Below are 6,000 nucleotides of genomic sequence, written 5' to 3' on the forward strand. Positions count from 1 at the left end.
AAAAGAACAACTACAATCTGAGAAGGCTTCATTAGTGAGTCACTTAATGTAAATGTTTATTCTGACTCTAATCAGTACTGTAGTCACTGTATGATCTGCAGCGAGATGATAGGTGTTATGATTTTTATTTGTGAAAAAGCAACTCCCTGTAGTTTAACGCCGAACAAATGATCTCTGTACGAAGTTGTGTTTGTGTTGGTACTGTATTTATGTACTAAGCTTTGTTCTTGTGCTGTATTTATGTATTTGATTCTGCCCATTGCTGTGAGGTGTCGGCTGTATTGTACAGCTGACACCCACTAAGTATGGAGCGCGCTTAGCCCGTGAGCCCATACTTCCCCTTAAAGGGAACCTGTCACCAGCATTTCACCTATTGAACTTTACTTGTCCCTCACTGGCCGCTGCTATAAAAAGTTCATTGCTGTTATCCTCGCTCCTAAACTCCTCTTCCGACTGTAAATATCGGTCTGCAAACGTTTTGCACCTTTTATCGTAATTATGCGGTGTCCCTTTGTGCGCACACACCAAAAGAGGACATCAATGCACAAGCGCAGGATTTTGTGTGCTGGGGGAAGGCGAGGAGCTGTCAATCAAAAGTAAGGAGGCGAAGTAAACTTGGAAAGACTTGAGGAATGAAGATATGACTCTTTCCAAACTAAGATTTGACTCTTTTCAAATGAAGATCTGACTCTTTTCTGCTCATTAGCATACGGTGTGGGAACACTAAAACGCTAAATACTAAAGCTACAGAGCCGACTAAGAAGATAATTATAGGTTATATAGAAATGATTTTTCACCCACTACCACTAGGTATAGTCGGTTTAATAGGTGAAATGTTGGTGACAGGTTCCCTTTAAAGAGGCTCTGTCACCAGATTTTGCAACCCCTATCTGCTATTGCAGCAGATAGGCGCTGCAATGTAGATTACAGTAACGTTTTTATTTTTAAAAAACAAGCATTTTTGGCCAAGTTATGACCATTTTTGTATTTATGCAAATGAGGCTTGCAAAAGTCCAACTGGGCGTGTATTATGTGCGTACATCGGGGCGTTTTTACTACTTTTACTAGCTGGGCGTTCTGACGAGAAGTATCATCCACTTCTCTTCAGAACGCCAAGCTTCTGGTAGTGCAGACACACAGCGTGTTCTCGAGAGATCACACTGTGACGTCACTCACCTTCCTGCCCCAGGTCCTGCATCGTGTCGGCACCAGAGGCTACAGTTGATTCTGCAGCAGCATCAGCGTTTGCAGGTAAGTAGCTACATCGACTTACCTGCAAACGCCGATGCTGCTGCAGAATCAACTGTAGCCTCTGGTGCCGATGTGTCCTCGCTCGTCCAACACGATGCAGGACCTGTGAGTGACGACACAGCGTGATCTCTCGAGAACACACTGTGTGTCTGCACTGCCAGAAGCTGGGCGTTCTGAAGAGAAGTGGATGATACTTCTCGTCAGAACGCCCAGCTAGTAAAAGAAGTAAACACGCCCAGATGTAACACATAATACGCGCCCAGTTGGACTTTTACTTTAAACACGCCCACTTGGACTTTTGCAAGCCTCATTTGCATAAATACAAAAAGGCTACCACGTATATATGTACGTGACCTGTTAAGAAATGTAAAAAGTTATTTGTAAAGTAATGTACCAGAATGTGTATCCCTCATTTCTGAATATAGTTTGCACTGACTAAGCTGGGATGTGTGGAAAGTAACGTGGAATGTAAGGTATCCTATCATACTACTCTGCACCCTTATCTCCTACAAGGAGTCATGCATTCCCTTAATAGGATGCTGTCATGGTAGCCACCAGGGTAGCCACTTATTGGTAACATCTGACAAGCAGGCAGAAATCCAGAAGAAGATACTAGGTTAAGAGGCCAAGCCCTAATTCTCTGCGGCAGATCCATAATTGAAATAAGGTAGGGTTTGGTCGGGTTGTTCAATAAGTAGAGGTAAAGACTAAAGGATATCAAGTGACAATGTGGTCAGGAACAAACAAGGTTATCAATGGGCTTTCAAAACTATTATGTTAAGTGACATGACCAAAAGCACCTTTTGTTTAGGCCCTCTAGCAGTATACTTAACTCCACTCAAATAAATACATATCTCTACAAATAATCCGCCAGAGCACATTCCTAACAGAGGTGTGATGCAGTTGGGAGCAGAGGTTTCAGAAGGTTAACATGGCCATCATTTTCACACAAGTAGATGACCGATAAATATAACCTGGTTATGAGCTTTACCTTCACCATTTACTTATGTGTGGAGAAAGGGAAATTGAAACAACTGTATGTTATTTACATAACCTGATGAACCCGAAGTACAATTGAGAAACCAGCATCTTGTGCAAAGTGTGCAGGGTAAAAAGTAGCATGATATTGTACTATGCAATACATTAGTGGACACAAGGCAAAGCAAAAATATTAAATATGCACGTTTTCAAGACAGCTGAGGTCTCCTTTTCAGACATGGAAACATAGAATTAGGGAACTAGGCAACTACAGACACCACAAATTCTAACTTGTCTTTCCAAGTGAATGTCAAAAATATATTTTCATAATGTTACCCAGCACAAAGACATACAGAAATTGTGACATGCAGTTAAAGAGGCTCTGTCACCACATTATAAGTGCCCTATCTCCTACATGATCTGATTGGCGCTGTAATGTAGATAACAACAGTGGTTTTTATTTTGAAAAACTATAATTTTTTAGCAAATTATGAGCAATTTTAGATTTATGCTAATTACTTTCTTAATGCCCAACTGGGCGTTTTTTAACTTTGGTCAGCGTCATACACTCCTCTTATCAACGCCCACTTGGTCAAAAGTTGAAAAACGCCCAGTTGGGCATTAAGAAAGTAATTAGCATAAATGATAAAATTGCTCATAACTTCCTCAAAAATTACAGTTTTTAAAAATAAAAAACAGTGTTGTTATCTACATTACAGCGCCAATCACATTATGTAAGAGATAGGGCACTTATAATGTGGTGACAGAGCCTCTTTAAAGGGAATGAATCACCTATAATTATTTTTTTAGTGATTAAAACCAGATAGTGAAATATAATATTTAAAATAATTTTTTTTAATTGTAGATTTTTTTTCCCCTATTTTCTGTACATGAATATAGGAAAAGCCATCTTGCCTGACCTGCTGTTAACAGCTTATAGAGATATGCATTAGAGCAGCCAGATGGACCATAGGAACTTGTGAACCAGAGGAGACCCATTGACTTCTATAGGAGAGTTTTCTAGGCATGCTCTCTGACCTGTGCGGAGGTCACTGTGCAAAAAGGGATAGGAGGTGAGCTGTGTCTATCACCTATTGTCAATGGTGGATCCTATGTCATCTATATGGCATGACTGCTGAGAAGTGATCTCTACAGAATACGAAGTTTCAGTCTATTGTGAGGCTTATTGGGCAGAGTTAAAATGGCAAGATTTTAAGTAAATTTTTTTATATAATGACATAAAAAAATTAACGAAAAATATCACCTTATGGGTGATTTACATGATATGTGCTGTTACATATGATTTGGAAGAAGATCCGTATATTGCAAAGTTATCAAACTCTTGGAGCATAACTCTGTTGTCGGGTAATTAACACTTTAAGAAGTTAATAGACTTTGAGGGAAAAATATTCTAGACCCGGTTTAGTATATGGGAAGTAAAAAGTTTGTTTGTAAACAAGATACTGAGGTCATTTCAAAACTTGACGTAAGAATTTAAGATTAAAAAAATGTTCTATATATTCAGCTAAAACATGGGATAAATGTGGTCTAACTTAAAAATAAATTCATGATATAAAACTCAAAAATGTTAGAATATTTGACATGTCGAGTGAGAAAGGGAATCTCTGGTAAAATTATGAATTTCTTATTAAAAAAAATCATGGATGTAAACTGAGATGGATGGTAGTCAGGGATACCTCCAGTCCCAAATATTTATTAATATTACCTCAATTAAAAATTATGTAAAATGCAGTTTAGAGCTGACACAAAGTATCCAAAAATGCCTTAGAGATGGAGCAGATTTGGTCAGATGTCAACCTTTATTGGAATATAAAATCCCCGGATTTCGTCTCTTCGTAAACAAGATAGAGCCATATTGGGGTTCTTGAACAATATGGTGTAATAAATACACTACCGTTCAAAAGTTTAGGGTCACTTAGAAATGTCCTTATTTTTTAAAGAAAAGCACAGTTTTTTTTCAATGAAGATAACATTAAATTAATCAGAAATACACTCTATACATTGTTAATGTGCTAAATGACTATTCTAGCTGAAAACGTCTGTTTTTGAATGAAATATCTACATAGGTGTATAGAGACCCATTTCCAGCAACCATCACTCCAGTGTTCTAATGGTACATTGTGTTTGCTAACTGTGTTAGAAGGCTAATGGATGATTAGAAAACACTTGAAACCCCTTGTGCAATTATGTTAGCACCGCTGTAAACAGTTTTGATGTTTAGAGGAGCTATTAAACTGACCTTCTTTTGAGCTAGTTGAGAATCTGGAGCATTACATTTGTGGGTTCGATTAAACTCTCAAAATGGCTAGAAAAAGAGAGCTTTCATGTGAAACTCGACAGTCTATTCTTGTTCTTAGAAATGAAGGCTATTCCATGCGAGAAATTGCCAAGAAACTGAAGATTTCCTACAATGGTGTGTACTACTCACTTCAGAGGACAGTACACACAGGCTCTAACCAGAGTAGAAAGAGAAGTGGGAGGCCCCGCCGCACAACTGAGCAACAAGACAAGTACATTAGAGTTTCTAGTTTGAGAAATAGACGCCTCACAGGTCCTCAACTGGCAGCTTCATTAAATAGTACCCGCAAAACGCCAGTGTCAACGTCTACAGTGAAGAGGCGACTCCGGGATGCTGGCCTTCAGGGCAGAGTGGCAAAGAAAAAGCCATATCTGAGACTGGCTAATAAAAGGAAAAGATTAATATGGGCAAAAGCACACAGACATTGGACAGAGGAAGATTGGAAAAAAGTGTTATGGACAGACGAATTGAAGTTTGAGGTGTTTGGATCACACAGAAGAACATTTGTGAGACGCAGTACAACTGAAAAGATGCTGGAAGAGTGCCTGACTCCATCTGTCAAGCATGGTGGAGGTAATGTGATGGTCTGGGGTTGCTTTGGTGCTGGTAAAGTGGGAGATTTGTACAAGGTAAAAGGGATTTTGAATAAGGAAGGCTATCACTCCATTTTGCAACGCCATGCCATACCCTGTGGACAGCGCTTGATTGGAGCCAATTTCATCCTACAACAGGACAATGACCCAAAGCACACCTCCAAATTTTGCAAGAACTATTTAGGGAAGAAGCAGGCAGCTGGTATTCTATCTGTAATGGAGTGGCCAGCGCAGTCACCAGATCTCAACCCCATAGAGCTGTTGTGGGAGCAGCTTGACCGTATGGTACGCAAGAAGTGCCCATCAAGCCAATCCAACTTGTGGGAGGGCCTTCTGGAAGCATGGGGTGAAATTTCTCCCGATTACCTCAGCAAATTAACAGCTAGAATGCCAAAGGTCTGCAATGCTGTAATTGCTGCAAATGGAGCATTCTTTGACGAAAGCAAAGTTTGAAGGAGAAAATTATTTCAAATAAAAATCATTATTTCTAACCTTGTCAATGTCTTGACTATATATTTTCTAGTCATTTTGCAACTCATTTGATAAATATAAGTGTGAGTTTTCATGGAAAACACAAAATTGTCTGGGTGACCCCAAACTTTTGAACGGTAGTGTAAGTTTAACATAAAAACTTGATTTAACTTCTTCCCGACATTCACCGTATATCCGGCAACACGCAGGGTCATTACGTTGCAGTGATAGTATGGGCTCAGAAGCAGAGCCTGCACCATCACCGCCGGGTGTCAGCTGTAAGTTACAGCTGGCACTCTGCTGTATCAGCCAGGACCTGAGCTAGCCTCCGATTCGCCCGATTAACACCTCAGATGCTGCGCTCAATAGAGATCGCAGCATCTGAGG

This window comes from Rhinoderma darwinii, chromosome 1, assembly GCF_050947455.1.
Source record: "Rhinoderma darwinii isolate aRhiDar2 chromosome 1, aRhiDar2.hap1, whole genome shotgun sequence".
Lineage (NCBI taxonomy): Eukaryota > Metazoa > Chordata > Amphibia > Anura > Rhinodermatidae > Rhinoderma > Rhinoderma darwinii.